Here is an 11,216-nt window from a genome sequence, read left to right on the forward strand (position 1 = left end):
GGCTCCCCTAGAGAGCAGAGAGCCCGACGTGGGGCTCGATCCCAGGACTCCGAGATCATGACCCAAGCCGAAGGCAGCAGCTCAACCCACTGAGCCACCCAGGCGCCCCAAAGGAACACACTATTAATACATGCAACACCTTGGATGAATTTGTTTTGCAAAATGTTACCATTGGGGATATGGCATAATAAGAAATATAAATTTGCTGTCTGCCTTCCCCTCTCCCCCTTTCCTGGCACACAGCTCCTAAAACCCTTGGAACTCTGAGGTGGTAAGTGTATTTTTATATGTTAATGAGGTGACTATTGGCTGGAGTCTCTTGGAAAGCCCCTAAGGATGGAGGGGTTGGTTTTTGCCAGAGGAACCATCATTGTGATTAGAGAGTTGGAACTTTTAGCCCCATCCCCCAACCTCCAGGGAGAGCAGAGAGGCTGGAAGTTGAGTTAATGATCAGTGGCCAGTGATTTAATCAATCATACCCACATAGTGAAGCCCCCATAGAAAACCTTAAGCCAAACATTCAGAGAGCTTCCAGGTTGCTGAACACATCGAAGTGCTGGGAGGGTACTCTCCTGGAGAGAGCACGGAAGCTCTGAGCCCCTTCCCACATGTCTTGTCCCATGCGCCTCTTCCGTTTGGCTGTTCATAAATTGTATCCATTTAGAATAAAGCAGTAATGTAGTAAGTAAACTGTTTTCCTGAGTTCCATGATCTGCTCTAGCAAGTTATCAAACCTGACGAGGGGTCATGGGAACTCCGGATTTATAGATAGTTGGTCTGGACTCCAGATGGGCAACTGAAGTGGGTGTAGTTTTGTGGGACTGAACCCTTAACCTGTGTTGTCTAATGCTAACCCCAGGTAGAGGGTGTCAGAATTGGATTGAGTTGTGAACATTAAGCTGGTGTCAGAGTGCTACTTTAGTGTGAGTAGTAACACAGAAGAAAAGAGGTTTTTTCCCTTATTTAGACGGAAACTGAGCAAAGCAGAGAAGGGATCTCTTCTCTCTTATTATTACTGCATGTGAATCTATAATTATCTCAATAAAGATTTCAAATAAAAATATATGCAATATAGCATAGAAAGTAAAAACAATGTCTCCTCTACATACCCTAATTCCATTTTCTAGAGGGAATGTTAACACTACAACATATATCCTTCCAGACATTTTCCTATACTTACATATTTTTCTAAACCAAAATGGGGCTGTACTATTTATCTATATAAGTAGCTTATTTTTTTCACCTAAAAGGCAGACATCCTTCCATGGCATTTAGGGTTGCTAGATATAGCAATTAAAAATAGAAGATGCTCAGTAAAATTTGAATTTTTGATAAATACTGGATAATTTTTTAGTATAAATATGTCCTGGGCACCTGGGTGGCTTGGTGGGTTAAAGCCTTCTGCCTTTGGCCTGGGTCATGATCCCAGGGTCCTGGGATCAAGCCCCGAATCAGGCTCCCTGCTCTCTGCCTGCCTCTCTGCCTACTTGTGATCTCTGTCTGTCAAATGAATAAATAAAAATCTTTAAAAAAATTTAAATATGTTCCTATATGTTGTTTCTTTACCTGGCAACCCTAAGGGCAGTATATTTACCTAATTCCGTTGAAAAATTGGTTGCATAGTATTCCAACATGTACTATTTAGCCTTTGTCTATTGATGAGGGTGCTGTTTTTGATCAGAGCATTTCATTATTTTTTGTATTAATTCGTAAAATCTCTTAAATTTATATGTACCTTAGACTTTAATTGTTCAACTGTCTCTCATGTTCAACTCGGCAAACATTAACTGAACTACAGCAGAAAAAGCTTGGGCTTTGAATCCCTGGCTCTGCTTCTTAACAAATAACTAATCTTCTTGAGCCTCAGTTTCCTCATCTGTAAAATGGGAATAGGAATATCTACTCTGCATGATTAGAAATAATGTATCTATAACCCCTAGTACTATGTCTAGCAGAGAACAGAAACTTAAGAGATAAACTACTATTTATTTATAGCAATGTTAAGATCCTGTGATAGGTGAGAAGGATAAAAAGAGTTAAGAAACGTGGGAACTTGGGTGGCCCACTCAGTTTAGTGTCTGACTCTTGGTTTTGGCTTGCAACCTGATCTCAGGGTTGTGAGCCCATGATGGGGTCCCCACTTGGTGTGAGTCTGCTTGAGATTCTTTTTTTTTTTTTTAAGCTTTTATTTATTTATTTGACAGAGAGAGAGACCACAAGTAGGCGGAGAGGCAAGCAGAGAGAGAGGGGGAAAAAGGCTCCCTGCTGAGCAGAGAGCCCGATGCAGGGCTCGATCCCAGGACCCTGAGATCAGGACCTGAGTTGAAGGCAGAGACTTAACCCACTGAGCCACCCAGGCGCCCCTCTGCTTGAGATTCTGTCTCTCTCTGCCCCTATCCCCCAAAATAAATAAATAAATCTTAAAAAAAGAAATGTATTCCTGACATTTTTTTTTAAACGTTTTATTTATTTATTTGAGAGAAGAGAGAGACAGTGAGAGAGAGCATGAGCGAGGAGAAGGTCAGAGGGAGAAGCAGACTCCCCGTGGAGCTGGGAGCCTGATGCGGGACTCGATCCCGGGACTCCAGGATCATGACCTGAGCTGAAGGCAGTCGCTTAACCAACTGAGCCACCCAGGTGCCCTGACATTTTTTTTTTAAAGATTTTATTTATTTATTTGACAGACAGAGATCACAAGTAGGCAGAGAGGCAGGCAGAGAGAGAGAGGGAAGCAAGCTCCCTGCTGAGCAGAGAGCCTGATGCGGGACTCGATCCCAAGACCCTGAGATCATGACCTGAGCCGAAGGCAGCGGCTTAACCCACTGAGCCACCCAGGCGCCCATATTCCTGACATTTTTTATTTTCTTTTTATTTTGATGCAATTTCAAAGTTATTGGAAAGTTGCAAGACTAAAACAGAACAAGGAACTCTCACATACCTTTTACTCAGATTCACTAATTCCACATTTTGTCCTATCATCATTGCCACTTTCTTCATCATCATCATCATCATTCTCTCTCCCTCTTTTTTTTCCCCAGAACAAGGACATTCTCTTACATAACTACAGGTTCAATGATCAAAATTAGGAAATTTAACAAATTTCCAAAGTAGATTTTGAATTCAGATTTCTCAAGTATTTTTTAAAAAAGATTTATTTATTTATTTTGAGAGGGAGAGTAGGGGCATAGGGAGAGAGAGAGAGAATCCCAAGCGGACTTTATGCCGGGTACAGGGTCCAACATGGGGTTTTGATCTCACGACCCATGAGATCATGACCTGAGCTAAAACCGAGAGCTGGACACTTAACTGACAGAGCCATCCAGGTACCCCTGAAGTATTTTCAATAGGCTTTTTTGTTGTTGTTAGAGCTATTCCCTTTTCTAGCAGGACTATGGCCCAAAACTTGATTTTGTGTGGCTTCAAAATTTCTCTTTGACTGTATATAGGAATCAAGACATGGTTTGTAGCCTGAGGTCGTCTAACCTGGGCTTACTTAACTTACTTACTTGCTGTGAATGGACTGAAGCGTTCGTCTCCCGTTCCCACTGATGACTTAGCCTCATATAGTGCTGACATTCGGGCATCCATTCTGCCTCCAGAGAGGCACAGTTCTTACCCTGCCTTGCTAAGCTCAGATACTCCTATGCTGATAGCGTGGCTGGTTGGTCTTTCTCTGAAAGGTACACCTGCTCATCCCCCTCTCCTGGTCAGCGCCCCACCCATCTCTACCCTGCACACAGGGCCTGATGACGTGGATCTCCACTTCCTTGCCCTTCCTTTCTTGCCACATCCCCTGTCTCCTTGTGCTCTAGCCAACATGCCTTTCTCTGAAGAGACTTGTATTTTCTTGCCTCTGGGCTTCTGCACACACACCTTGCCCTGTCTGCGGACTGCTCTTCCCTTATCAAATTTTTCTTTTTCATTTTTTTCCCAAAGCGTAACTCCTTACAAAATACTTCAATCCCCTGGTCAGAAATGGTTGCGCCACTCTTTGAGCTCTAATCAGCTTGGCTTTGTGCACTTGTATTTAGTACTTTTGTCTGGCCCTTTATCAGGGTTGGTTGTCTTTGAATCTGGATCTGGCTCTCCTGTCTGTGAGCTTTGTTGGGCAGAAGCCACATAGTTTTTCCTTTCTCTGTCATTGGCCTGAACAGGGTCTGACATAGGGTAGGCACTGGTGACTGATGGAAGAATAAATAGCATACATTTCCCTGCATGAGAGGGACAGACATTTGGTTATAGAGATGATGCATGTAAGTGCACATTAATTGCTCAGATAGTCATAGTGGGTCTTATTATTGCTGCTAATGGTGTAATTATTAGTAGACACATTATATCCCAAACGGCCAGACCCACCCGGTTAGTGACTCATGAAACAGGGAGCAGCACATGTGAAATCCAACGTCTTTATTATCCATATGAAGAAATAGGCTTGCATAGGATCAGGCATTTCTTCTTTTTCTTTTTTTTTTTAGGTAACTGAGAGGTTTTCATTTTTATTTATTATTATTATTATTATTATTATTTTGTTTGGATCAGGCACTTCTTTAAAGAAAGCCTCACAACCCAGAGCCTGCTTCCTTGCACTGGACTGTTTTGCCTTGTGGCATAATTATTCTCCTCAATGCAGTAATATCCAAACTCTTTTGAATATGTATACTCACAATAATTTTGAAAAAGGAGACATCTACATTTTCTCATTATCCTGAATGGTCAAAGAATATAATTTTTGGATTATTGTAAATATTTCTTTAAAAAGCTTGATTATTGTGTACATCTTAGAATAAAGCTGTAATATCACTCCTTTAAAGTTATCCAATGGGGGCACCTGGGTGGGTCAGTTGTTAAGCATTTGCCTTTGGCTCAGGTCATGATCCCAGGATCCTGGGATCCAGCCCCACATTGGGCTTCCTGCTCTAAGAGAAGCCTACTTCTCCCTCTCTCACTCCCCCTGCTTGTGCTCCCTCTCTTGCTGTCTCTGTCAAATAAATAAATAAAATCTTAAAAAAAAAAAGTTATCCAATGGACTGGAAATACTGAGTGATTTGATATCCATCATCATCCATTAAAAAAAACAAACAAACAGGGGCACCTGGGTGGCTCAGTTGGTTGAGCTTCTGCCTTCTGCTGGGATCTTGATCCCGGACTCTTGGGATCAAGTCCAGCACCTGGCTCTCTGCTGGGTGGAGCAGGGCAGGGCGGGGCCGGGTGCTGCTTCTCATTTTGCCTGCTGCTCCCCCGGCTTATGCTCTCTTTCTCTGACAAATAAATAAATAAATAAAATCTTAAAAAAAAAAAAAAACAAAAAAAAAACAGGGGCGCCTGGGTGGCTCAGTGGGTTGGGGCCTCTGCCTTCGGCTCAGGTCGTGATCCCGGGGTCCCGGAATCGGGCCCCGCATCCGGCTCTTTGCTCGGCAGGAAGCCTGCTTCCCCCTCTCTCTGCCTGCTTCTCTGCCTACTTGTGATCTCTCTCTCTCTCTATCAAATAAATAAATAAAATCTTAAAAAAAAATACAAACAAAAATACACAGCTTTTTTTTTTTTTTTAAGATTTTATTTATTTGACAGAGAGAGACACAGCAAGAGAGGGAACGCAAACAGGGGGAGTGGGAGAGGTAGAAGCAGGCTTCCTGCTGAGCAGGGACCCCCCCCCTCCTCCCAATGCGGGACCGATCCCAGGACCCCAGGACGACGACCAAGGCAGACGGTTTAACAACTGAGCCACCCAGGCGCCCCTACAGGTTATTTTTTAACACTTGTTCATTTCTCTTTTTTTTTCCTGACACATATTTCCATTCCACAGAATGTTACCTTAATGTAATTTTTTCTGCTTGAAAATCCAGGACCCTGTAGTACTTCATTGCAGTATACCTATCTATCATCTATCTAGATATAGAGAAATCTATATCTTTATATTGCTTCATGGGTAGGTAGAGCAGAACAGAGAATTTTTAGGGCAGTAACACTACTCTGTATGAACTACAATAACAGATACATGGCATTATACATTTGTCTAAACCATAAAAAGTACACACCAGGAGGGAACTCTGATGTGAACTATTGTCTTTGAGTGATAATACGTCAATGTAGGTTCATCAGTTGTAACTTATGTACCATTTGGTGGTTTGGTGAGGGATATTCATAATGGTGGTGGCTATGCATGAGTAGGGGCAGAATTTTTAGGGGCTATCTCTGTAGCTTACCCTTAAATTTGCTATGAACCAGAAACTGCTCTAGAAAAGTAATGTCTCTTTTCTTTTATTTTTTGAGGGTGAAAGTGTGCGTGCAAGAGCTGTGGGGGAGGGGCAGAGGGAGCACAATGTGGAGCCCATCTGGGGGCTCCATCTTATCATGAGCTGGGCAGAAATCGAGTCCGCTGCTTAACAGACTGAGACACCCAGGTGCCCCAAAAAGTAATTTCTATTTTAAAAATACATATGCAAATTTGTACTTAACGTTTTCTTTCCAGTGACCGTAATTTTTTATTTTTTCTTCCAGATAGTTTTACCATTACAACTGTAATTCATGCAGAGATGAAAATCACGTAATGGTCAGTGAACTGTGTTAGGTTGGTGTTTATGGTACCTTGAGTTACCTACCTAATGGGCAATTAATTTGGCCCCTGGGGGATTTTATTTCTGGTGGCCGCACATTTTAGTAATATTTGGCGAGAGGGGAGGTATACTTGTATTGATGGGTGGGAGGAGAAAGGCCATTGGGCAAGGAGAGGACGAATTGAGAACCGTGAACCCTAGCAACTTCTCTAGATAAATTTTAGGAAGCAGGGCGTTAGAAGGCTGAATTATGTGGAAACTTTCTACGTCCACGCCCCCTGGAGAACCTTCACATGTCCTTCGGTGAAGGCGTACCCAGACATAAGACGAAGGCCTTACGTCACCCAGCCCCAGCAGCCCCAGGATTACTCCGCGTTCATTCCCTGCCCAGCCCTTCCGGCTGCGGGCCCGAGGGCGATCGCGCGCCCCCGCCTCACCCGGACCCGGCGCGGCGCGCGCCCCCGCTGCGCCCCGCCCCTTCCGGCCCGGGAGGTTTGATTTCCTTGGCGGGCGGAAGCGGCTCAAACCCGGCGATCCCAAAACTTTCTGGGAGTTTTGGGCACTCGCTGCTTGGCTCGGGACGGCTGGTCCTCTCCAGTGTGCTTCTGCTCGGCCCCGCCTCGCCCGGCTCCCCGCCCCTCAGGTCAGTGTCTCCCCGGGTAGGGCCGGGGTCACGGCTGTGCGAGACGCGAGGGAGCGGCGGCTCGAGCCCAGCTTGCTCCTGGCTCCCGGGAGACTGGAGAATTTCCCCGAAACCTCACCTTAACGAGCCCACTCCCGGATGAGATAGGCTTTCCGACCCCCGGTTTTCTCCTCTGTAAGTGGGGATAATGACGTACCTACGTCAGGGTTATTGGTGAGGGATAGGCAAAAACGTTTGCTACGAAGGAGGCTGCGAGAGGTGTGAATTCCTATTGCATGTTATGTGTTACCACTCCCTTTTCAGAGTCCAAATCCTTCCTCTTTCTTCACCTTCCTAGAGTAGTGGCTTAAGAGGCTCACACCAAAAGGCATATACCCCGACTGCCAAAGCAGTAAAAGGAGCAACATCACCAAGAAACTGGTGGGGGAAAAGAGAAACTCCCAAAGGAGAGCATCCCAAGAAAGCGAGCAGACCTGTAGCAGCTAGCATGAGTAATTGTTCTTGAGCCTCACCTTTTGTATTTCTCTTTGGTAGTGGAATGGGGGGAGGTGGCGGCGGGTTTCAGAGGTACCTGGACTTATGCTTAGAAGCCAGTGTTTCCTAACTTTTTTGTTCATAATATGGTTTCTGTTTACCACGTTGGGAGAAATCAGAAACTCCCTTTCTGCCCTGCACCAGCATGGGCTTCTTTCACCAGCGGATCTGACTTTATTGTGTATCTACTGTGGACCAACCAGATGGGCAGATGAGTCCCTTAACGCCTTTAGGAATGAATGCCTCTTCGTTGGTGCTCCCAGAATCCTCTGCAAAGGAGCAGGAGAGGATGTTAATTAATGTATTAATTACAAGGCCACCTTATAAGCCAATCGGTATTCTACTTCTTATTTGAAATATTTTCGGCATCAGTATCTTAACCACATTCATAGATGAGGTTAATGTATTACCCAGCAAGTAATAACACAGCCCAGCTAATACCGTTAGTAAGAAATTGTCCCCAATTTGTTTCTTTTCTATAACATTTAATGATAAATCTTCCGTTATCTAAGCAGTTCCTTGTTGCCTCAGAGAAGTTCAAGATCCCAAATGTACATGCCAACAATTCTTCTATTTAGTCACACTGAGAAGGACATTCAAGTATCTGATTGGGGTCTAGTTTTCTTCTTCATTATCCACAGCTGAGAGGCTGCCTTCCACATTGATCCTATACCTCCTTTAGGCAGCTACAAAGTTGGGTTACTCCAGTCCCATTCTTCCTATGTTCTGTATTTCTAAATTCTAGAGGATAAACAGGGCACTTAAGAATATTTAGACTAGGGGCACTTGGGTGACTCAGTGGGTTGAAGCCTCTGCCTTCTGCTCAGGTCATGATCTAGGGTCCTGGGATCAAGCCCTTCATCAGGCTCTCTGCTCAGCAGGGAGCCTGTACCCCCCACCCCCCCGCCTGCCTTTCTGCCTACTTGTGATCTCTGTCAAATAAATAAATAATATTAAAAAAAAAAGAATATTTAGACTAGCTTCACAAAATTTAAAAACCAAGTAAACTCCGCTGTCATTGTAGTAGTTTGCAATGCAAACACCAGCTTTTTTCTACAGTAGCAAAAATGATGTTCCCTGGATTCAGTGGATGTAATTGAGGCCCGCATTTATATTATCCAAAAACATGGTATAATTGAAAGGGTGGACGGTAGATAAAGAAAAAGGAATAAAGAAAGTGAAGGTGATTGGTTTTGTCTAACATTGGCACAAGTTGATCTCTGCTAGTTGACTTGAGGCCATGACCTGATTGTTCAAAACTCATTTGGGAGAAATTTATCAAGTTAATTGTGAATTCTTATATCTCTAATCTGGAGAAGTAAATTCCAACGTCATACAAATGGTTGTCTCCTTTTGAGTAAGGCAACAAAGCCCAGTCCTTTGTATGGAATTTAGACAGTAAGGTTGATAATTAGGATTCTTATATTTTGTGAGGTCTTTGTCTATTTCCATCTTATGGTTTCTAAACTTTGAAATGTCTTTTTGTATTTCCTTTTAAACTCCTGTGTTCTGAATACCCCAATACTGCTTTAGTGGGGCTTTGCTGTCTCATGAACCTGATAGCCTACTTTTATAGCAGACAACTTTCTAAACACATTTATAGCCTAACATTCCCCCATTTCTAATCTACTCTTTCTCTTCTTCCTCATCAGGATCCCAAATATTTTCCTTTATTTTAGAGAGAGAGTGTGTGAGCAGTGGGGAGGAGTAGGGGGAGAGAGAGAGAATCCCAAGCAGGCTTCACGTGCAGCATGGAGCCACATGTGGGGCTTGATCCCTTGACCCTGAAATCATGACCTGATCTGAAACCAAGAATTGGATGCTTAACTGATTGAGCCACCCAAGTGCCCCTCCCTCTTAAGGAGATTTTACTTTTAAGTAATCTCTACACCCAGTGTGGGGCTTGAACTCACAACCCTGAGATCGAGAGTCACATCTTCCACTGACCTAGCCAGCTAGGTGCCACAGAACCCCAAAGATTTCTTGTGTTGACTGTACTTTTACTGCTGTTGTCTGTTTTGAAATTTCTTAGTCTTGTGAACCGTGTCTTTTTGGGGTGTGGTTCTACTTCATTCCTACCTTTGCCCCATGACAAATACTCTTTAAAAGATTTCTGAATTAGTACTGCTGTTAAGGATATTTTTAATCCTATGCCTTAGGTGCCAGTGAGAATAAATATGACCTTTGTGATGTCTCCTTGCCTGGAGTAACTTTTGCCATGGAAGTGGAAGCAGAATATTTTATACCCCAGCTTTCTGTGACCTGACTTCTCTTCTTCCATTGCCCTACCCCATTCATGCAGGTTCAGCTAGATTAAAAGTTCAACCTAGGGGCACCTGGGTGGCTCAGTGGGTTAAGCCTCTGCCTTCGGTTCAGGTCATGATCCCAGGGTGCTGGGATCGAGCCCCACATAGGGCTCTCTGCTCAGCAGGGAGTTGGCTTCCCCCTCTCTCTGCGCCTGCCTCTCTGCCTACTTGTGATGTCTGTCTGTCAAATAGATAAACAAAATCTTTAAAAATAAAAAAAAAAGTTCAACCTAATTAAGTTGGTCCACCGCCATCTCTTCCTAGGAAGTGGCTACTATTTATTGGATCAGAATGTCTTTTGTCCATGATCTTTATCTTTCTTGCTATAATAGCTTTGACATTGAGATTAAAACTGTTTTTTTTTTTTTTAAGGCTGATATTTTCCTTGAATTTTAACTTTCCGTCCAAAACTTCTGTTCTAGTGTTCTGTTCAGTGACCAAATTTTTGAAGGCTTTTTACTTGCTGACAGTAATTTATCTTTTATCTCAAGTAAAATGATTTGTGGAATCAGAATGCTTTAGGTATTTTTATTTATTTATTTTGTATTTTTATTTTTTTAATAGAAGACAGATAATTTTTAATATTTAAAGAGACTGTCAGTGAATTGTCACAATTATGAAAAATATTTGTATTCATTGAAAAAAGAAAAAAATCCCTCTATACAAAATAAAACCCAACTGAGTGTTCATATTGGGGGTATATAAATAAATTGTGGCACCTCAATGGAACATTATTCCATCACTAAGAAAATCTGTTTATTTATTTATTGTTAGCATATAATGTATTATTTGCCTCAGGGGTACAGGTCTGTGAATTGTCAGGCTTACACATTTCACAGTACTCACAGTAGCACATACCCTCCCCAATGTCCATAACCCAGCCACCTTATCCCTCCCCCACAACCCGCAACAACCCTTAGTTTGTTTCATGAGATTAAGAGTCTCTTATGGTTTGTCTCCCACCCTGGTCCCATCTTGTTTCATTTTTTTCCCTCCCTAGTCTCCACGACCCCGCCCTGCCCCTCAAATTCCTCATATTAGAGAGATCATATGATAATTGTCTTTCTCTGATTGACTTATTTTGCTTAGCATAATACCCTCTAGTTCCATCCACATCATTGCAAATGGCAAGATTTTGGTTTTTTTTTTTGATGGCTGCATAGTATTCCTGTGTGTGTG

Source organism: Enhydra lutris, unplaced genomic scaffold (genome assembly GCF_002288905.1).
Source record: "Enhydra lutris kenyoni isolate GAN:26980312 unplaced genomic scaffold, ASM228890v2 scaffoldscaffold13, whole genome shotgun sequence".
In the NCBI taxonomy this organism is placed as follows: domain Eukaryota; kingdom Metazoa; phylum Chordata; class Mammalia; order Carnivora; family Mustelidae; genus Enhydra; species Enhydra lutris.